The sequence below is a fragment of the Anticarsia gemmatalis genome, chromosome 11 (assembly GCF_050436995.1).
Source record: "Anticarsia gemmatalis isolate Benzon Research Colony breed Stoneville strain chromosome 11, ilAntGemm2 primary, whole genome shotgun sequence".
Classification (NCBI taxonomy): Eukaryota; Metazoa; Arthropoda; class Insecta; order Lepidoptera; family Erebidae; genus Anticarsia; species Anticarsia gemmatalis.
The window spans coordinates 7967512-7991689 of NC_134755.1; the positions used below are offsets into that span (position 1 = coordinate 7967512).

The following is a 24178-nucleotide window of genomic DNA, read 5'->3' on the forward strand; positions in this document are numbered from 1 at the left end:
TCCAAATGGACTCCCTTTTCTTTGATGCGGAACACAGTTTTCGTGTTAAAATGTAAGACTTTTTGAAAGGATGAGAAAAAGTTTTGCCATAATTTTTCCTATGAAAAATGTTATCTACTGGTAATGGATGAAAGAAACATACTTTTTAGTGTCTCTCTTTAATAATATTCTGTCACGTTCAAAACCGTTATAGTTAGGAAGATGTTAGTACCTCATGTGAGAATGGTAGAGCGCCGACGGCAAAACGAATTCTAATTTTTGATTAAGCGCCTTTGAGAGTTACATAGTATTAAATTAATAACTCAAAAACTAGAATTAGACTTCATTAGTCTCTTAAAACAAGTATTGATAATTGATAAGCACTGTCAATAATTGTGGAAAAACTAGGGAAGTTGGCGTTTTTTGGGATTGACTTTAAAATATACTGGTAGCTTTATATATACCTATATACCTACTTATATCTACCTATCTAATTTAAGTATCGAAATAAAAAAGTATCAACATCAGAGATCTTCCGGCTTAAGTATTAAGTTCATTGGAATTTAAACGTTCTCAAACAACAACAAAATCCTGCCCAAAAATAAAATGAGACATCTCGTTTTAATCCCGCAGGGCAATAAAAAGTAAAAAGTTATTAGTTTGAGCGGGGAACTCATCGGGAAAACTTGCAGCGTAATAATTTACTTAAGACACGCTGCGTCTTAACATCGCATAATATCTTACACTGACATATTTATTGTTTTGAAGGGGCGGGGGCCATTTCTTCGAAGGGGAGCGGTGAGCGATGCGTACCCTGCGTTCTACCTTACCAGGGGATGCTACAAAACACGATGTAGATAAAATATTGTGATACCCGCTCCAAGATAAATGTCTGACAAAAAATAAACAAGCTCCGGAATTACGAACGTTTGTTCAAATTAAAAAACTAACAAGCTTGTATTTATAACGTTTCTTCCTACCTGTTTTTAGATAGAGACGTAAGATTTTCACGAATATTTTGTACGTCAATAATTATTTCATAGAAACGTTTTACGCTTATAGATAAAATCGCGATTGTGTTTACTAAACTTTTTAATTCGTTTCTGAGCAAATATTTAAGGTTTTGATACAGAGATAACTATTATAGGCAATTCTAGATCGGTGATAATTGCAGGTGTGTTTAATTTATGGCTTGCGATGTTGTAAATAACTTCTTTCAAGACGGTTGTATATTTAAAAATAATTAAGATTTAGCCAGGTTTTGTCACTTCTGGATAACTATCAAACCTTGTCATTTAAAAATTTGGCAGCTGTTTGCATAGATTTGTTCTTTTTATCCAGCAGATAAATTACCTGACATCAGTTCAAAAGTTGTTGTTCTGGCCGATATTTTTCGATCAACAAAAAAATAATGAATAGACGCAAAGGAAGAAAATTATGAATGCTTTTCATTCGATTGTACTTACGTTAATCTTTAGAATCTGTTTTATAACAGTATGTGTAAAATAAATTAGGTAATTTATTTTACTATCATGTTTCTATAAATTTCTTTTAAAAAATTAAATCGTAACATCACATAAATTTGCAAAGTGTATTACATTCATTCTACAAAATGATCACAATTATATTCCCCGGTTTATTTATACAAATTACCATATAACTGACGAATGGAAATAAAAATCGAAGAAAAAGTTGGCCAGACGATTCAAATATAAATTAAAATACTTAGATCTCAATTAAAACATGCACGATCTTTATTTAAAATCATACAATTACATGCAATAAAACATGTCAATTATGATCAAAATTGCGTTCAATTTTCCTTTTTTTTCTCTTGTAATTATTCAAGAGTAATTAGGCCAGTACACACGTACGCAGGTTGCTTGTCTTACAAGATGTTATGGTAAAAGGTACCGTGGCTGACGCGTGACTGTATGTTTAAGGGTGTGTTTATACAGGCGTGTGTCAGCTGCAAAGTAAAATTAAAAACGGCTGAGTCGGTTCAGGGATGGCAGGTTGGAACAGTTGGTTAATTAGTTTTTTTTCTAAATGTATTATAGTTATTTATCTAGTATTGATTTATGTAGTTATGATGAGACTGGTTGTTCTTTGTGGTTTTAAAACTAGTTTTAGGGTCTACGGGCTACGGAATGTGCTACGAATTTCGTAGCAATTAGTAATTTAGCAACGTAAGATTGAATTTTTATTGTTTTATCGACTTAGTTTAAACTTCGATTGTCATGATTGTGTCTTGAACTGATAAATGCTACATATACTTTCATATCATTTTATATTTTCATCTCATCACTATCTTTCCGAGCGTGATTTATGTACACCAGTAGGCATAACTTTCTTTAAGATGAGACAAATAATATGTGGAGCATATAAAGCTAATGTAAGTACATCTGGCAGCCCTGGGTTGTACGTCGTGGGGCGTCGAGGTCGTCGACCGGCCGCCCGCGCCGCTCTGAAATATCGCTTGCAATATCTCGCTCGGCTTAATCCGACGCGCCGCGCGTCTGGCCTAACCTTTATAAATGCTTATAATAACCATTTAAGGTATCAGATTATATTAAAGTTTAGTATAAATGAAAATATATGTAGCGCTTAAACTGCGGTTTTAGCCGCCAATGATTTTAACTTCTGCAATTGAAACTTGAAAATACCGAAACCTTACCTAGCAAAATATATTTTCGGTTTTACAGCGTAGTTGTGTAGGGCCTAACACGTTCACGACAGATGACGTCACTTGTCATCATGATTCATGCAATGAGAATTTATCTAACTGAGTAGTAAATAACGGATACAGGTCCATTGCTAATGTCAACTGGTATCGTAAATAAGATATATCTCAGCATATTCTATTTAGCTTTTGATATTTGTTTCTACCTAATTAGCTAGAATGAAAGGTTTCAAATACTCTAGCGTTTGTCAAGAGAAGAGGTAACGTGGCTAAACGTTAAAAGACAAACCTAAACGGAGTGGTAGTCGTAGGTATGATTTGTAAGCTAGTTGGAAGATGACAGCAGTATTTCCTAGCGAATGTACTTATGATTATCTGCGTGTAAGTGATTAACATTTAAATAGCATTTTAAAAAGCCATTTCCATGATGAATGGCTTGAAGTGGCTGTGTATAAATAACAGAATTATAAGCTTTCATTATGTGAGTAATATTCAATTGCAAAAATATTCAATGTTAATGAGCTGTATTCTGTGCTTTACAGTCAGATTTTTAACAAATTAGAGGATGCTTCGATCAAGTAATCCATTTAAACTGACTCAAAGTTTCAAACCTCTAGAGCCTGTCATGTTGGAGTTTGATTAAGATTTTAGTTGCGGTTGCAAGCTAGCTATGAGTAGTCGTAAGAATAATAAGGCGGCGCGTCATCGGGCCACTGCGGGCCTCAGCACAGGAACAAAGTAGGTTGCGGGAATTGCTACGAACACGTTCGAATTAAGACGTTTTGCAAACCACAAGAAATGCTGAACCGGACTCGGTCGTTCGTTATATTTACATAGCTACTAGCCTATAAATAAATACCGGCCCTCTCTCACACACGTGCACAAAGTGACGTTGTTTTAACTTTATTTTATTTTTAAACGCGCGAGCGGTCGAGCGCGCGCCGCCTGTAATTTCGCGGTGGTCGCGGCGCGCAGGCGTTTACGCACGCCACACCAATATGGCGGCGGACTCGGCCTTAGTTTAAATTTTTTAAATTTTCGAATACCGTGCTTCATCGATAAGCGTACAAACTGTTTTTCATGGGAAATCATCATTGTTTCCTATAAGCCGTCGTTTGATCCGTTATCGCAAGTTCTGCTCGGACATTGATTCTCGCATAGTGCTACAAGAGTAAAGTTGCATGTTTATAACTTCATTACACAGTTATGACTCACAGTCATTATGTGCCAGAAGAATTAGGAGATTTATGGATTACTAGTGAGTAATTTTTATGATTATGATGTTACACTTTTTAAAATCAAGGCGAACATTGATTGCTTTGATGTTTCAGATTTTAAAACGACTTGCAACATTTTTATGTCTTATTTTATTATTTATTTACATGTCTGAAATTCTTATGTAAATATTTTAATCGAAATAACGTAACTATGTACATAAGAACACAATTATTTAGAAGATTTTCTTGGGACTCTTCTTTTAGTACTTACCTAAATAAATTCTATATAACTACCCATAAAATAATTAAAGTTTTTCATGACACAGACGACAAAAATGTTTTATCCTTAATTTTTTAGTAAGAAAATTAAAATTATTTATGCATTTCTAGTTACGAGAGTTTAATTTTGTACAGATTTCTATTTTAATCCAACTTCAAAACAGAAATTCTTAAAATGATTCTGTAAATAAATTTATTCGAAGCAAAGTATTAACATAATCATTATTAAATGCAAATTAATTCAAATATAATTTGTATAAAACTCAGTCTCCTTGAATTTTAAGATTATCTTATTACAAAAACATCAATCCTGTTTTAAGACAAATCTGGTAGTTGGTTATATACTTCTTCGTTCATCTATACTAATATTATAAAGCTGAAGGGTTTGTTTGTTTGTTTGAACGCGCTAATCTCAGGAACTACTGGTCCGATTTGAAAAAATCTTTCAGTGTTAGATAGCCCATTTATCGAGGAAGGCTATAGGCTATATAACATCACGCTACGGTCATTAGGAGCGGAGTAGCAACGAAAAATGTTACAAAAACGGGGAAAATTTTGATCCATTCTCTTAGGTGACGCAAGCGAAGTTGCGCGGGTCAGCTAGTATTTCATAGTAGTAGTACCTATGTAAATTCTTAACGACAAGAATGCTAATGTTTTATTTAATTAATTAGTGAAGCTATTCCTTTTAGGCAAATACAGGCAATTACTTAGAAACGATGAAGTGATGTATATTAAAAAAAGCCTAATAAACCCACATAATGCAGTGAGAACGCCCAATATTATTTTCAGTTTATTAAAATTCCGAGGAGATAATTAAGTTTTTATTTAACTGTAGATACAAGCAATTCATATATCGGTTACTCGATTTAACTGAATCAAGAGTTTCCACCATTTTGATATGGTTTCAATTACCACCATTATGGAATTATTTAACGTTTTTTTGTAAGTACAACAGCAAAATCAACTTTATAAAGTATCGGATTTTGTATTTTTGTTGGGCTGTAACCGTTAAATAAATACATTTAAAGTACTACAGGTTCGTAATCCCTGCACTAAAAAGACCAAAAGTTGAGAGCCCCTGAACTAAAACCAAAAGCTATAGCTCTATAGGCGCAGGCGCAAAATCGCACGGAGGTCGCCGGCGTCGATTCATCTCTTTGTTTTATAGTTTCTTGTTACAAAAGCACTTGTACTCTGATACGTGTCTTCCTAGTTATAACCTGAAATGTAGCGCAATTCTCTATAGTCTATACCGTCGAGTATCAAGAGTTTGACATTTAAAATGTATTGCCAAAATGGTTCTCACGGAGTCCGGTAGAGGCGCTAAACTTTCTTGTAAAATTTCTCGATAGCTAGCCGATTGTCGGTAGTCAATAGTGGTAGAGAATCGAGCTACGAGTTTGCAATTATAGATAACGATGCCGGTATTGTTTAAAGGATTTCATTTGAATAGCTGCATTCAATTTACTTCAAGTGTAGAATAGAAGTCGCTTCTGAGAATAGGTTGCGTTTAATTACTTAGGCGAAGGCCTAATATGTATGTTAAACGCATCGATTTCGTGTATAACTATGTTAATACGTATTTAATTTGGAATGTTAATGCGATCTTAGCTGAGATAACCCCTTAAACGTAAGCTATTTAAAATAGTCATTTCTATATGCGAATATTATTATAAATAATGGAAATTTCGATATTTTTATATTCTTATAAATATGTCTATTAATTATTAAACTATTTCCGTATCAATGTTTTTACCAGCATCCAGCAACTTATTTCCTATAGCTTATATCTACTGCTGAAACAGGAATTATCCCTAAAATTATATCATCTTAGTACCGTGAGATAACTAGGTACGATAATATATATAATTTGCTGTAATTATTTTACTTATAATTAGTTACTTATAATTTTAAATTATTCATATTTATTCCAACAACTTTCAAAGCTACCTAGTTAAACAATGATTTAAAAATCAGTAAAATGGAAACTTATCTAATCGCATCGTGACTGTTGCTGTCATGTAACCAGTATTTAATTGTTTAATGACCACGACTGTTCGTGAGTAAGAACTGATTCATCGTGTCGCACGTTTGTTACCTACCAAAACCCTTTTCAATACCTAGAAGAAAAACAGTTAAGAATATCAAAGGCAACGGAAATAATGTCACGAGAAATATTGCTTGACATTTCTTTAGTGAAATTACTAAGTACTTATATTTCTACAAAGGTCCTTTCAACCAAGTTTTTTTCTATTTTACGTATATTACAGTATTGTATTTTATTAGAATATGTCTGGCTAAAATCTCTTTGTTTATACTAAGGTATGAAATTCACTGATTTGCCAATTAATGATGATCTTAGGCAGAATACAAATCTAGATGACCTTTATAATAGCATACATCTTATACTTGATTAAAACGTAGTTCTAAATGTGTCTGCGAGCGGTGCAACCTACGTGCTCCTTGGTATGGTAAAATTTTTATCGCAAGCCCGTTATCGTGCCGATCATAAATCTGTTTTCGAATCGTGAGTCGCCATTGCTGGCGTAGCGTTGCAAGCCCGTATTGAATGCTGACACAGAAAATTGGACCGTTTCATGCGAGCCATAAAGTATAATTTAGTGTCGACGGTGACCTTTATTTAGCGCATTTGGGATTCCATAAGGTTTATTGTCGCATTGTACGTAAGTATTTGCCAATGCACGTAAAATGCTAGGCGAGGTTCTCAAAACGCCAGACTTATTTACGGTCTAAGAGCGTTGTCGGCGTTCAGTGCGCCCGTATCCGTAACTTGGAAAGATAATGGCTACTCCTGAATTATGTCTCTGAATCTTTTAGAGACTCAGCGTAAAATGTACGTGGGTAGATATATGTGAGAAATGCGACTGGAAACTCTGCAAGGCATGTATGAAGTAAGTATATACAATTATGTGGACGTATACAGGAAAGTGGATTCATTTCATTATATGTATTCTTCGTGCGGAAAATTACAGACATCGACGTTGTCTTGATTTTCCGGATACCCAATTAGTCGGTTTTACTGCCTCATGTTTGAAGTAAAATATACTCTAATATACTTACTTAAAACGTTACACAATTGCTCCACTAGTTTTCGTCTGATTTAAAAAATATTCACAGAGTAGTATTTCGATGCACTATAAATGCGTGATGTAGATATATTTGACTAGATGAAACTACTACATAAACAATCAATTTCACAATCCCCTTCAAACGATTCGGTGTTGAGGCGTTATTTTCCTGAGCAGGCATGCGTAGATATGTTCATATATGAGTAAAAACCAAACGATAAATAAAAATCTCATACGTATTTTTTTTAATCTCACGAATATGTTATGATGTCTGAGTCGAATAAACTTTCACATCTAGTGAAATGAAAATGTAAAAAGCAACTGACTACTGAAGATAATTGCGAAGCTAATATGTAATTAAATTCTTAGCTAATAGAATATTAGTTGAATAAATTGCAGAAAATTTCTGACGGGAAAAGGTGTATTTCTATTAGCCAGATCTTCGTATATAGAGATTTATTCGAGAGCCTGCTGGGGTATTAATTGTGAGAGTTTATTGGCACAGTCAATAAGCATTTATTGCCTTCTCAGCGAGAGTCAATTACGTTGGATTAACTCCACGATGGGTTTTTGTAGGTGCGAAATAACCACTACACAATTTACGTAGATATATCTACCTGTAGCTATATGTATGTGTGTATACACCCCGACCCGACTAGGTTTGTTCAAGTGTTTGTTTAGTAGAATGGTTACAGTAATTAAACAACGAAATTGGATTGATAGCGAGCTCGTAGTACGTGTTACAACACATTGTGTCCCATAATGAAATGTAATCAAGCGTTAAATTAAAATCTTTTGGTTTATCAAAGTTTTGTTCGGAGGTACCGTGTAACCGGTATTATATCGCGTTTAAAAGGTTGTTTGTTACGTGAAATAATCGTTAAAATTATACATTAGAGTGTACAAATACTTCTTATACGAAGTGGTAATATTTCAGCGTATAAAAATTATTCTATTGTGATTGAAAGTCTGAAAAATTCACGTAAGTTTAAGAATACATTTATTTTTTGTTTGTCTTCCTAGAATCAACCACGTCCCAAAACACCGAGGTCAGAATTTATTAGTTACGTAAACGAAAATAGCTAGGTATCGAGTTACAGAGGACCGACCAGCGAAAAATTCCTTTAAGAACCGCGTCGTTAATCTGCCAGAAAGTTTCAGTGGTTTACGACATCCAAAACCGAAGAACCGACCTATAAAAAAATTGTGCCCGCACACACCCGAAATATTTGATTTATTATAGAGATGTAGTACAATTAGCTAGCTGCGGGCCACTGAGGGACTGATTTATGATGATTCGTAGTAATCATGGGCGAGACAGCCTGTGATCCGTCCAGTAATTCTATTTTATGACAAGTCCCCTGATGAATGGCTCTGTGCGGTTTCTCGCGCCATTTTAGATTGAGTCGCTTGTGTTGCGGTTGGTGACATTCTTTGTTTTGTTCAGAACATGTATAAAACATGATTAAAAACTGTTTTTTTACGTAAAATTTGAGCTCTATGTTAGGTATGATGGCGTAGGAGCTAACAAGAGGTCATCTATCCAAGAAAATTATTTTCTGTTTACCACTTATCCCTATAAATAAATATAGGTAAGCGGCTATATTATTATGACACGATATTAATCATGCATTGTTACAAAGTTTAAAGCTTTAAAATAAACGGATAGAAGTACATAGGATTTATATTTAACGACATTTATATTGTAACTTAGACATCAACTTTTTCTCAATTACACGCATCATAAAAATAAATACAGAATTTTCTCACGGGCGGGCTTACGAGTTTCTAAACGCACCTACTTGCTGCGATATGAGTACCTCGACACAACCAAAAAGCTATAAATGGGGCACTAAACTTAACACTATACATAAAGAGATCGGGAGTACATACAGGTCTGATACCGCGTCGTCGGCTGTCGTCGCCTCCCCGTACCGATAAACAAATCGTGGAGTACACTCACCGGGCCCTCTATCGTGACAGTAAAAACTTAACTATCCGGTAACACGAACACACCTGAATATAAATCACAACAACCGGTAACGGACTTATCGAAATATGTACGACACGATCGCTCCTCATGAAACCGCTCGGCGAGGGCGCTGCACCGCTCTACCGCTATCTAAATTATCGAAAATCACGCACAACCTTTTCCAACCAAACCAAAACTCTTACTATAATAACGCTAAGTTAAGTCAAAAACGAAAGTAAGAATTACCACAAAAGCCAAAATATTTCACCAGAAAGAGTTATTTCAATATTATGCAAATTTCACCCTTTTCGTTTAACGACTTTAAGAAAAGATAATGCAGTCGATAATTTGGTTATTTTTTGCTGATTCCTAACTCGTTTTGTCTGGTTTTTCACAAAGAATAAAGGCACAAGTAATTTGGTTAATGCGTATCGAGGATTTATGTAAAGGTTACGCAAGAGCCGGCCTTTTGTTAGGCTGTAGCTACACTTTCGGTTTCAGTGTAGTCATTTGCATAACAGGGTGCGTTCACAATGCTCGGACACCCTTTTGCACAATACTTTTTAGTTTCACTTTTAACGTTGCATTGTTGACATTTTGTACGAGTAATAAATAAATCAGACGAAAATTTATAAGGTCCGGTGCATGTGAGACTACAATGTTGCGTTATGTGAGACCCCGTGATCCTGACCAGTTTATGTAACAGTACATAGGTACGGTGATAAAGCTACTAAATGCGTTAAAGCGGTTTCAAACTCGTGAGAAAATTTTGTTCGGCAACACTTACCTAATTTACAACTACATTACTCAATATCATTTTTCAGTCATTAAGGCATTAATAATATTATTCAGTGCGTGGTGGATGAAAACGTTCGCTTAAAGGTTCTCATGCTTATATATGAGTTAAATCTTCGGATCTTCGTATTTTGTGTTAAACACTTTTAAAATACACTGTGTTGAATAAATATTATTATGTGCAAATAAGTAAATACTACTTTAAATATTGTTGTACATAACAGCGTGAGTATTGGTTAGGTTACGGTCAGCGATAATCTGTGATATTACAAAATGTGTGGAGAATTATGATCAAGTTTAACATTTTCGATAACAATAAAATAAACGCGAGATATATAAATGTTATTCTTAAAGATAAAGCCAGTTACTTTCAAACCTCTATATCTAGTACATACCTATTTATGATAATCTAAACCCTTTGAAGACATACCAGTCAAGAAAATACATATTTTTTCGCATTGATCAGCGCCAGCATTCCGCAGGTTAAAACTTCTATTACGATGAAAACAGTTTTCGTTAATTGCTATCTCTGAAAATACTGCCGTGTCTGTAGTGTGACCGCCGTATAACGGTCCAATAAATAGCTTTTCCTCTCCAACTAGCGAAAAAATATTCTTTCAGAATTTCTAACAATATGAAAGTCACTTAGCTAGCACATTATCGCTGATTTGTTTGCTAACTTGTAGCAATATACGTTCAACACTAGCCCACTAACTCATGAGTTTCCAACGTTTGTTTATGTGTAACTAATTTGTTTTTAATTAAACAATAAACATAAAGTTTGAATAAGTGGTCATTGATGGTAAAATGGTTGAAATAAATGCCAATAACACACGTCATTATACCGTGTAATATCGTTTTACAACTTTAAGGCAATAAATAAATTGACTGCCGTTTGTACATTTTATTACGATTTAAAAGTCGATGACTGCTTGAGACGAATAATTGATTTATGCCGGTTATTAATGTTAATTTGATATTATCGTGTTAAGTAATGCTTATAACAGTATAGTTGTTAGATTTTTTACAGTTTACGAAACTGTGTGAGTATATAAAACAATTAGTGGTGGTTTAAATGACTGATGTTTGTCGTAATTGTTACAAGTTTGGTTGATGTTTCGTAATATTTTATTTGATTGCTTCATGTATCCTTTCTTAGTACAACCTTGTACGTAATTGGTAATCTGTCTGTAATGAAGTTTATGATTAACTTCGTACCTTACAAGTAATAATGATTGGAACATAAAGTTATACATAAAGGTACAAGTCGTGAACTGTGAAGAAAAATAGTTTTATATAGCTTGAAATTTGTCTCCTTAGCGTTGAATTTAAGATATTAAATATATTAAAATAACAATTACCTACCTAATTATTTGAAAAAAAATAAAAATCTTGGAGTAGAAAATATTGCTTTAAAAGTGACCGGCAGAACGTCAAAATTATTCCTTATCTATCAAACAGTTGACTCAAAGACTTCAACAAAGCTTCGTTGCAAGTTAAAGTTAATACTTAAGTACTGTAACATACCTCACCCTTTTAAGAAGATAGGTACCAACGTAAATTACGTACCATTTTATGATATCTCACTTCACCGCGGTCAGAAAGATATATAAATCCTAATATTTACAACCGAGGATTATTTTAAGAGCGTCTCCTAACCGATCATAATTAGGAGAGCTTACGACAGTAGTTCACAACTGTATGATACATATGTTAATGATCGGACTTTTCTACAAATGTTTTAGCCTTTTAACACGTGTTAATAACTAATAAAACGTTTTAATGGTACATAAAAAGTCGAGATTTATAACGTATAGGTACCTTTATGCATTATGATTTTCTCGGCGCGTGCTTGTTTTACAGCGTTATTTAATTCAACGTTTTCATAGCCTTTCACTGAAACGATAGCAGACGCAGTGAAATCTAATAATCTGTGTTATTGCGATAAATACTTGCTAGTTAGTGTAGCGATATTGTTCGTTTGCTTTGATCTTATTGTTGTAGATTGTTAATTAATGTGATAGATGTAACATTGAAATTCGGGAAGATAATATGATGATAGTTACAAAGGTGTTTTGATAAGCTACTATTGTGATGACACCGCCAACACTATCATAAAATTTCATAGTAAAAATAACGACCAAAAACCCAAAGATAAGCATTATACATACTCTAAGCATTCATTAACTTAGCTCATCAGATCCCGCTCCAAATAAACTAAAAACAAAAATTTCTTATACGAAAAACGGAAATCTTTCAAATTAATTCAGATATCGGTACAAGCATAACCACTTAAGTATCTATATCGTGTATCGGTAGGCCGTGTTTAAACCCAATCACAATGTCCCCAAACATTTCGTTAGTGGGCAGTATAATATCGATAAATTATTCGGCTTCGACCATAATATTCCAAACACTATAAGGTGTAGGAGGGTCTTGATACGGGTAAAGACCTTTCACATGGACAATGACTCCGAACAAAAAGTTTCCATCAAACCATTATTTTGATAATATTGTTTTAATTAGAATATTTTTTTTAATAGGCAAAAAATATTTCAATGATAATAAGAACAAAAAATAATTTACGAAGTGTGGAAGTCATTCATTAATGTTACTGTGAATGTTTTATAACTGCTTTTTGTATATAAAAAATATTATTATGATGAATTAGAGACTCCTCATTAGTTACAAAAAGAAAACTGCTATTAAAATATGTATAAGTTTGACCGATTTTGTCAACCACCGCAATTTCAGTAGCTTCTTTAGAGTTGGATCCCTCGAATGTCGTTAAGTTTGACATTTAAAATGTACTGCAAAAATAGTTTCTACGACGCTATAGGTGCTGATCAGATTATATTGATTTTATTTGGATAGCTATTCGGTTGTCGGTAGTCGATAGTGATAGGGAATCGCGGTACCGCGAACCAATTCGCAAAAGAAGATACTAAAAGATGTTGAAAATTGCGTCACCAACAAAAAATTGCAATAACACGATCATTTACTTGGAAATCGTACTCATTATATACGTTTTAGTTCCCCAATCGCATACAAGTTCGTCGCACCGGCTCGCCCACGATCGTATGAAGGGACATTGTTGTAGCGTGGGAGAAGGCATCTGGAGCGGCTGATGTGGCCGATCGTAAACGAACAGAATTAGTGCCCCGCGGCCCGCCGGCCCCGACAACTAGGGAAACAAAAACCAAATTTAAATATAGACCCGTCGTTATATCCGTATCCTCTCTTGTAACATACGCCTATCTCAAACTGCCCAGTTTGTGTTTTCATTTTCGTAGGCGTACCGATTATTTTCTTGCAAGTTTGACAAATAACTGTATAGATAAAATACAAAATAGTGTATTTTTATAAGTAGAAGTATCTAATTCAACGATCAGTGCATGTTTTAGGACTTTTCCCTTTTCCACATCTTGCTATATCTATTTTTACAATACAACTTTTAGAAATACACAAAATTATATTATTACGAATGGAATATATCAACATAACTTTTTGGTCTAAGTACATTGCACACAGGTATTGATCGCAAACTCTATTTCGTGTTGAAAGTAAATAAATGCTCACTGAAAGCTTCACTGAATTTCATCCAGTTAGTCATTTCCTAAATGTGTTCTAGATTTATTTTCAGGTTTTTTATTTCAATTTTATTGGCAGCACTCAATTCTAATTTTGTATATTTAATAATAAACATACTTAAATACTCTTAAATATTTTAATAACTTTCATTCAACGTTGAAAAAAGAAAAAAGTTTGGTTTTGTGGGAAATTACGACGAGCTATTAACAGGTTTTTATTATATTTTTATTGAGGTGTTCATTTCATAATGTCCCACTTGTACTAATTCTGTTTTGTTACTCATATAATTTTGAAATTATGAGTATTTCATCGGTAGACACGTCATATTTAAAAGAACTTCGCATATTTTCGTATTATATACCAACAAACTATTATTTTTCTAGTGATGATTAAAAATGAAAAAAAAATTCGTTGTATCACCCTGAGGCTATTACAAACAGAGTTTACGACACTAATTGGAGGAGTGTAATCTCAATAACTGTAAAAACTAATAGCTTTTTCTCACTTATTCTCAAGCGTCTAATTAAATTGACGATTATTATATACCCACACACGCACAATTCAACTTTTCCCATCAAATATAACACTAAATTAAAACATAGGACACCCCTATTCGTTACGTCATGGTTTGATTTTTTAATGGCCCCGGCATTTTAAGGGTTAACTCAAAATTGTATGGGAAAGGGTGTCGCTGTGAATTCAGTGCGGGCTATTATTATGTTCATAAAGGGAAAATGTTTTCCGGGCGGATTATTTGATGTTGGTACCTTATGTGTGACCATTGTGTGTATTGTGACTCACGAATAAACAGTTATTCTCCGGCTTAGAAATTGGGTCATTCCCCGCTTAGAGCCAGAAGAAAGTTCAGGAAATATCGAATATAAATCATAATTTATACTGAGAGAAGTGTCGTGCTTTGTAGCCTTTATAACTTGAAAGTTATAGAGCAATTTCTCCACAAACATCGTCTGATCTAATTTATATCTACCATTTGATATTACAATGAATTTTCCCAATATGACATTAATAGCTCCCAGATAGATATTTAAAGATTAAACTGAGTCATCTATAAAGTTAAAAAAATATTTTATGTGAGACGTTGGTTTATGTGGGATGAATAATGTATGAAACAAATTTAAATCTCAAAGAGCTTCCAGACCATTTCCCCGGAACTATGAGTTAGCCAAAATTACATCTTTGGAGAGATAGCGAGCGACATCACGGGGGGATCCTTTTTATTATTTATGTAATATTTTGCAATTTTTTTAAATGAGAAGGGTGGATCCCCTCGCTAAAGGGTGGGCCTTGAATGAATTTATTGTCCTTTGTAGATAAACATATCAATTTGTTAGTGTTTTGTTAGCGACATAAATATGTGATACAATTGGAGTCTACATAGAGTCAGTTGAGTTGATGACTTCGCTGGTCGCACTCGGGAATTAAGAGTGATTTTATTTCTTCTGACGTTCCATTTTAAATAGACTCTGATTAGTGAAAAGTGGGTGTTGTAGTTAATTGTGAAATCACGCTTTAAAATAGACTTCTTCTGTGGTGAGTTGTCTCGTAAATCATAATAGTAATTACACTGGTTTTAGTATCATGGCAGATAATTGATGCTTGCATATCATAATAATGCCAGTTTTCTTGTTGTAATTATTTTCAACGTCAATGCGAGTGACTCGGGCTATGTATCTTTCATATGTAGGTAAGTAATAAATAGCTGGCTTGTTAAACTGACGCAACTCTTTTTTTGTCTTAGGAGTTACAGATAGAATCAAAATGCACTATTAAACTGTTTGTAATTAAGTACTTATTCAACGTTAGGTGTAAAATAAATGCCATCAAAAACATTCTGTAAAAACCTCAAGTCTCGCCGTAAAAAGTTGTGAGATCGATATAATACCAAGTCGATTAATCTATTTAGTCTCTACTTAAAGGACCTTCTGTCTTAAGTTATTACGTATGTTATTATCATGCCAATTTAAAAAAAAAACCTTTAAAACAAATAGACCTTTTTGTAGAGCGAACATAAGTCAAATTTGTATGGAAAGACGTTTTTTTTTCATAATTCAACATATTTTCCTATGGGAATGTTGTTCAGTTTCATGGGCTAAACACCCTTATCCACCCTATACCCCCTCCCCCGTTATGTCTCATATAGTAGGTACCTATTTACACCTATTTATTTTATTTTCTACTGTAATAATAATTCATTAACTGCAAATGTAACCTTGTAATCTTATACATTTATATGGGATTACAAAGTTATTGTTGCAGTTAGTGTATTTAGAAAACTGGACCGAAATTAGAAAATCTTAAATTTTTCCCATGATTAAGACACTAAACCCTATTTGTATTCTAAATTTTAAGCTTCTAAGTCTGCTAGAAGTACCTTAGACTTTTGATGATCGGTGAGTCAGTGAGTCAGTGAATCAGTGAGTGACAAAATTCAAAATTTTAACAAGTTGTCATTCCTAAACTACTGATTCAAATTGACTGAAATTTTAAATATACCGTGTTTATACAATGACTAATTAGTTGCTGAAAATCCAGGCTTCTTGTTTTATCCACAACGAAATTATAGGGGTGTCAAAAATAGCCCGAATTGCTTCGAGAAAAGGATGTTACGGCCGTGCCGCTTTTTTTTTGCTCGACTTGCGGGGGCACTTCCGTGCCCCCAGATTACGCGTTCACTACTTCAAAACCTCGGTTTTAACACTTTTGAAAACCTGAGTGTCGGTAATTTGTTTCAACTTTGACTCTTTATATATCGCATAGGCTATCCGACAGTATCAATCTATAAGCCGCGAAAGTGGATTTAAGACTGAATCACATCCTTCATCTTCAAAACAATAAACCAACTAATCTGATACGACCAATCCGTTTTATGATATTTTTCTTCCAGTTCACACTACAGCCCTTCCCATCTAATTACGTCTCAAATTGATGTATAGAATAGTCTTAAGTAAATAAACGTTGTTTTACAACCCCGTTGTTTACCTCAAGCACGCATCTCTTCCGCGTCGGAGCTGTATCCGCCAACCACTTCCTAACTACGGTAAAAAAATCGTATAATCCAAACACTAGTCGTAATCTCGAGCGACTTTACCCATGTATCGATTGAAAAGCAAGCGAATAAAATCGATTTTCCCCCAAATTGAATAGTCGTAAAAGGTAGGTAGCAGCAGTTTTAATGTTCAGATTGTTTACACGGCGGCGTCACGAGTGTAAACGCTTGTCGATAATTGATGATTTGATTTACAACATCACTAAACAACCGGTGTTTGGGCGATCGCGATACGTTCCATTGGAACGCCTTTGAATGGAACGATATTACGTATCTAATAGCCGTAATGTGCGTATTCGTATGCATTTATAGCGCAATGGATATACATCGGTTATATTTTATAGTAGAGAGTGGACTTGTATTGTTAGATTTGAAATTACGACTTTCTTAGATGACGAGTAATGTACGTATCATGTTCGTGTCCCAACGATACAAAGATTCGGTGTATAGTTTACATAACTTTAAGTCGAAATAAATAGCCTAGCTTTATAATCATCAAACTTTTGACGACGTCTTACGGCCTTACTGCTTTCATTCTTATCCTTTATGCAGCGAGACGGTTCTCGTATAGCCAAGGCCTGTCTTTACAAATTCACTGAAGAAGCGTATAATAATATGCTAACTTTATACCAGCCTTACCTATCTTTTCAGAACGAGTTATGCAAATCAATACGTAACATAAATTGCTCTGTCCTTGGAAACTACAAGTTAGAAATAATTTGCAGCATTTTTTGCTGACAGAAGAAGTTGATATAGAAAGGTTATACGTTATTCCAGTCATTTGTTTTATGGCTTTGAGCGGCTAAAGGATAATAAATCCGGTCACGTATGAAAATTGTTCATTATCTTTGTTTGTCTTTACGTTTTACATCATGTCAGTAGCAAAACAAAGGTCACTAGAAAGATTTTCTTAGAAGTTGGTATTGAACTTATTTTAGGAATATTATTCCTTGACAGTTATTAAATAGGTTGGTAAATTGGATCAATTGTTTGGTATCAATTCAATTTCGAGAACGTGTCACAAGTGAAAAATACCACAGGGGTCATTTTACACATAGTTCATTTCAATGCCCTTATTAGGTAAAGGGTTTCACATTCAACTTTAATGGGAACAAACTTACTAGCGATCTGAAATTACAGTAAAAGGGTAGGTATGTTGATCGAATGCTCGCAAAGCAGGTGTAGATTACATTAGGCAGGCAAGCACGCCTACAGCCTTCGAATACAATGCATCAACCAACAATGAAATATTAACGAATATTCGCACTCAACCATTAAAAAACCGTAATCAAGCGATTCAAAGTTCAACGTCCATAGCCGTGCTCTCGTAAACGGTAAGCGGCACCTATAAATTTTATACGATAAACAAAGAAACAATCGCGTTGTAATGTCAAACTTTTGCGGTAGGTTATGGAGCATTGTGAGTCCTTCCGTGTGGTTTTATGCATTTTTTATAGTGTCGCCTTACACGGCCGCGATTGGAGCAAATTAAGGCGGCGCCTATTCGTCGCTAGAGCGTCGGCGACGCATCGCACACACCGCGTTTCGTCACGAGTGCGCAATAAACTTTTATCGCTTGTTCTTTCAAGTATTATTTGACAGTGTTGATGCGTTAAATTGCGATTAATAGATGATTAGCCATTCGGGCGTGCGTTTATAGCGGTCTCGTAATAAATTCACTTTATTGCGTATCAATCACGCGATAGTGGAGCCGCCGTGAACGAGAGTCAACTCCCAGCTTCGCTTTCGCCTCTGCGGCCTTTGCAGCCCGTAGTAAATATTTTTTTTATAGAGGCTATAATTCTTTTGTAACTGGTAGCTTTTCTCCTGCGAATGCTCTATGCTAAATAGGTTTGCCGATAGATAATAAAACTTCTTATAGACACACGCGTAAACTATCAACAGTCAAGGAAAAACCTAAACAACTATCTACAGGATGCATTCAAAGCATATTTTATAATGCGTTTAGTAGAATAAAAGTTATATATCAACGGAGAGCTGCGATTTTAGTCCTGAATCTTATTTACCAACAACTAATAAATTAAGAGCATCTTCTGACTATTGTCAAAAATAATATAAGTAAGAACCCTTCTCCCTTATATTATGGTTGATGGCCCTGCCTGGTCATCATAATTTTACTCTAAACAAGAAAATATGTAAGTACTTAATATACTAAACTTTGCATAAGCAACAACAATATACACACTCAGCATACACCTAAGTACACACATAGCCTACACTACGAGTCACATGTTTAACAAAGTACAGTCGCGAGCGAAAGAGGCTGACGATCACGGCACCTTTAGTTTAGAGTGTCATAAATCCACCGTCATTAATATTTGCTTAACTTACCATAAAGTGAAGTGGCAAACCGCTTCGAACCTCGGCCAGTAAATGTGCACTTAGTAAAGATTATCTTAAAGGTATGTGGCAGTAAATAATCGATGTTACTGCACTGTACGCTTAATTTATGGAAGATCTGCGTTTAGTTTAAAAACTGTTTAAAATGCGAGTGTCTTTGTTAAGTAGGGTGACTGTACTTATAATAATAAGTTATCGGAGAATAGGTTATAAAGAATAATAATGTAGTTTTTGTTTTTAAACAACACTTACCTATGTGTCAATGTTCTTTTATTATTTACTTATTGTGACGAAAGTTTATGCGATGTCTAGTACTAAGTTGACGAGAAGTGTAGTAAGTACTAGGTAGGTAATTCGTTTTGTATCCGTAGGTACCTAAGTAGGTACATATAGTGCTGTTGAAAAGTTAGTATTTGTGCCTAACATTCATTTAAGTTTCCGATTAGTATCTTAGAATAAAATAACAAATTGAAAGTAACTAAGTTAAAAAGTTTTCATGTAGGTGATCGATATTTTTTTTCAATGTTTTAAGATTAACGTAAACTTAATTTAGTAAGTAAGTAGAATACTAAATTAATAATTAAAATTTATTTGTTTCAGATCTCATCAAAATGGTTTGAAGCAGGAAAATATTGTATCATTATTTCCGAGACGTTGCCTAAAAGGTAAAAAGAAACAAGATCACTAATAAATTCCACCTAAATAATTTGTACACCTATCAAAACCTGATACAAAATAAAACTACCAATCGAAGCGAACGTTAAGAACGTAGGTATTAATATCGATGACATCCAATCTCGTTCGAAATAAAAACCAAATGCATAAAAAGAGACTTATGAACCGTATTTTTTGTCCGCCATCATCGAAATATCTCAGAAATATCCGCCCGGTCACAGACCGTCCTACCAACGCATCGAACGGTATCGCCATACTTCTTTCTTTTTAATTTTTCATTCCCCTTCTCAAATCGAAAGAACTCACACTGCGATCGCGGAGCTCTCCCGTCTCTGCGCGAAAGAGATAGAGCTATCGTTTTTTTTTCTCATTTAACTCAAGACGTATCTCGTGCGTGGGAAAGAGACAACAAATAAAGTAAAATGGCGTCGATAGCACGGCATGGCAATGGCCCTGCAGCTGAAATTCTTAAGCACACATACACAGATTGTCTGTGTGTGCGTTTTAATCGTATTGACGATTGGGAGGGCTCGAAGATCAGTTGCGTTCAACCCTGGCTGGAAGCTAAATATCTTATTAGAAAAACACTGACGTATTTTTAATAATTCATGTTTTCTACGTGTACCTACGTCATTTTATTTGAAAAATAAACTTATGAATTATCATTATGCTAAAAGGTAGGTAGAAGAATATTTTTAAGGCATAAATAATATTTTGAGTTTTGAACTTAAAAAGTCGTGAATTATTAAAATCGATAAAGGCACTATCATTTATTTTGTCATTATGAACAAATTTTGCACGTATGACAGCACTTACCTACCTATACATAATCAAAATGATATGCACAAACAATGTTTTCAACTTCGCTTTTTTATTGACCGATGTAATTTTTGAATATGAAGAACAAATACTTAAAAAAAAAATGTGATTTATGCCCATCTCACAAACTTATATCTGATACAAAATGTTTACAGTCCCTGGCTGGATAGAAGTTAATTCAATCAGTTTAGAAGAGATGGCGCTGTTCTCAAAGCACGCATAGTTTTGATCAAGCTTCGGGTTTCCAAAGCTTATATTGTATGGAGGACTCCTGTATCGAACATTCACATAATAATTCGATGTTTACGGAATCTACTTATAAATGTACCAAAACAAATGCAGTAGATTCTGTTTCACTTAATTATATATTAGTACTTTTGTACAAAAAAATTAAACCACTTACCAATTTGCATAATAAAAGCAAGCTCTTAAAATAAATAAATTTAGTGGCAACTGAAATTAAAATTTATGAAATAAAATATTATATTTTTTAGCAAAATAGGTATTTTACTATATTTTAAGTTGATTTTTATTAAATTAAGATAAGGTAATCTAAATTCTTGACACACCAAGTAACTTACTATATTGAACCCTATTTAATCGTCACATTACGCACTTAGTACCCACCTACCTAACTAATAGGTAACTTAATATATTTTTTGTATTTTTCAATATGGCTTTTGCTGTTTCGTTATTTAAATAAAGTACTACGGCCATGTCAACTTTAACTTGCACTGGGCTTAAAGCTCCAAAAAGTTCCTACGCTTTCAAACAGATGGCGCTAAAATAAATGTGGTTATGGTAGAGTATTTTATTTTGAACAGCACGTGAGCACTCTTGTGGTATGAATTCGTTATATTTTATAATTATTAACAAAAATAAAGTTGTAATAAGGTTAGAGCTAAGTATGTTAAGAAATATTACTAAGCATACTGATTTCTTAAAGTAAAGTTGAGAAATTTTTGGGTAGAGATATTTTTCATATTATATAAGCAAGTAATTGTAAAACTATGCCTAATCTAAGTAATTAATTAAATTAAGATTACTTTCTAATTATATTTTAATTAAGTGTTGTGCCTTAGGTAATAAGTGCTTGGTAATATGTAAAGTTTACCTAGAGCTCTATCGTCTAAGGTAGAGCTTCACTACAGAATTTAGACAAGTGTTTCCACTAAGGTCTAATTAAAATTCCAATAAAAACTTGTTTATCATAAAGGGTATTTGTTTACACAGAGACAATGCAAGCGTAGGATCGCAAGCGCTTCCTAGAAAGCAAGCTGACCCAATTTTCTATTAAAATTCAAATTAGTTTTTTTGCGAGCAAAGAGAAAGCTCAAACAGTCAGTATAGTTCCAGATTTTATGCGTTGAAGTAGTGTTGTGTTAAAAATGTTGAAATTATATTTTATTTTTGTTCCAAAAGATAATTTTGATGTAAACATAGGGTGTAAACGAATGCGCGGTGTTTGGCAACGATCCAAACATATCTCGACGGGCGTCAAACACAGATGGCGACGGCGAATCGCTGCTAGGTATGTCGTTTGTAAGAATTTTCCTTGTAACTAATTAAAAACTGTCTCTGGTTTAAATAACACGGAGGAAATTAAATAACCTCAAAGAAAATTAACACTGAGTCATTTTACTTTTAAGTTTTAATCAATATGTTTGATCAAAAAGTTTTTGGTAATTTTCCTAACCTCAATTCACGTTTCTTCTGTCTCTACATTTGTAACAGGCTTAAACAGAACTCGTTCTAAAGGCATATTAAAATAAATTAAATTATAAAACTAAGAAGTCGTTTTTGAAATTCGTCGTGGTGTGTGGTCCTTATTATATTTTGTCTTGATACGCTCGCCCGGTCAGCGGTTTAATGATCTTAAGATGCAACTTAATTTACTGCGGATAATTATCTCTACATAATGTATCTGTGGATTATTTATATTCTTTGTAATCTAAAATGACGTAATTTCTATTCTTCTAAATGTTTTATAAAAGTAAAAATTCAAGAAGCTTCCATGGTTAGAATTATTGTATGTACTTATTATGTATACTTATTTGAAAGTTGTTCTTGTTTTTTATCTCTAAAGACTACTTAGTATTTTCTTCACATAATAGACACTTCGTATTTTTGACTTTATCCATCGAGAACTTGTGAACCTTCATCACAGTTTAGATACTATTCTGTTTGTTAGACAAAAATACGACTTGGTACCTAATCGGATACTTCGCGTCCCAGTCGATGAATTTGGGCCTAAGAACGAATCTAAAGCAGAAATAGTCCTACGAACACTACTTTATTATTTTAACAGTCTTTTAATCTCGCAACTATTTATATTGATTCTATTCTTAACATTTTGACTCGTTCACCTTTGACTAACCGTCAACTTATCTAAGTGACCCCCTAGTTGGTTAGGAGTGGCTCTTTATCAATAACGATAAGACCATTCGGAGTTCAATCTGAAGGTTTATCTTTACTTCTGATAACAGAATAGGTGAACCGCCATACTTTCAAATGGAGTATTGTGTCAAAATAAGCGTGTAACTGTTTATAGTGGTTTGATTAGAAAATATTCTGTGTGAAAGTATTTATAGAAATATAATATATGACTCATATTTGTATATCTTATGTACTAATATTATAGATGTGAAAATTTGTAAATTTAAAATTTACGCTTAAACTATGTTTGATAGAATCTATATTATACTGTCTAAAATATAATAAAAATGTATATTATACCATGTCTAAAATTACCATAAACTTACTTTCAGTTATGTACCCAATAGTCTTCATATAGCTAAGAAAATAGTTCTTCATTCGTTGAGAAGTAAATTTAGAATAGCCTATCAATAAAAAAAAAGACATCTATTTTCTTTATATTCCTGAAAAGTTGACGATTCGTCCACGCAGCGCACACGACTTAAGCCTTAACAATAATTTATACTGCAGTTTAAATGTATCAACACTTCAACACTGCAATCATAACTTACCTCTTTACACAACATTCACTAAGGCTCTGTTCGGTAGCGAACAACTTGGGTGTTCGGACATCGGCTGTAAGTTATGTGTCCGTCTGTTAGCCTCCGCTAACGAACATACTCAGGTACTTTATGACCTCGTTACTGCTAATAAGTCCTGGTACCGTTCCTCGCTTCGTACTTGGACTCCCACTGACTGATTAGAGATCTTTTAGATATTAAAATGTTCTTTTGACTGGAGGAGTCTGATTGATTTACTGTTTTATGTACATGACATGTTTAATGTGATGCTTATATTGTTATGCCTGCAAATTGTCTATTATTATTTGACGTACAGTCAACTTGGGTAACTTTGAATCATTGTAACATTGAACGTGGGAATTTGAACTGATTTCGATTATTTATTCATATGAAACAAACAATTGATAAAGATTCATTTTAGTTTTGCAAACTTTTATCAATTGTGTTGGTTTCATATGAAAAAATAATCCAAACTACTTAGTTCAAATTCCCACGTATCCAAATGATTCAAAGTTACCCAAATTGACTGTAGCTTTAATCCTAATACTCATGAAAACATCGGATATATGCATGGATTAAAATAAACGTAAGGTATGTTCGTGAACAGCTCTACGTCTACGTCTCTAAATCATTATGTTCGATTCAGCGAACA

General features: G+C 33.8%; 1 protein-coding gene across 6 annotated transcripts in view; it reads left to right on the plus strand.

Moving 5' to 3' along the window:
* Abd-B (Homeobox protein abdominal B) overlaps positions 1 to 24178 on the plus strand; it is an 88455-nt gene that overhangs the window by 33529 nt on the left and 30748 nt on the right. For 2 of the 6 annotated variants that reach the window (XM_076119977.1, XM_076119979.1), the window contains exon 3: positions 19637 to 19701. The gene's annotated coding sequence lies outside the window, so the exon portion shown is untranslated. Of the gene's footprint in view, positions 1 to 3608; positions 3921 to 8213; positions 8233 to 19636; positions 19702 to 22043; positions 22062 to 24178 lie in introns of those variants that run through there. The other 4 variants (XM_076119978.1, XM_076119980.1, XM_076119982.1 and 1 more) reach the window with 4 other exon arrangements.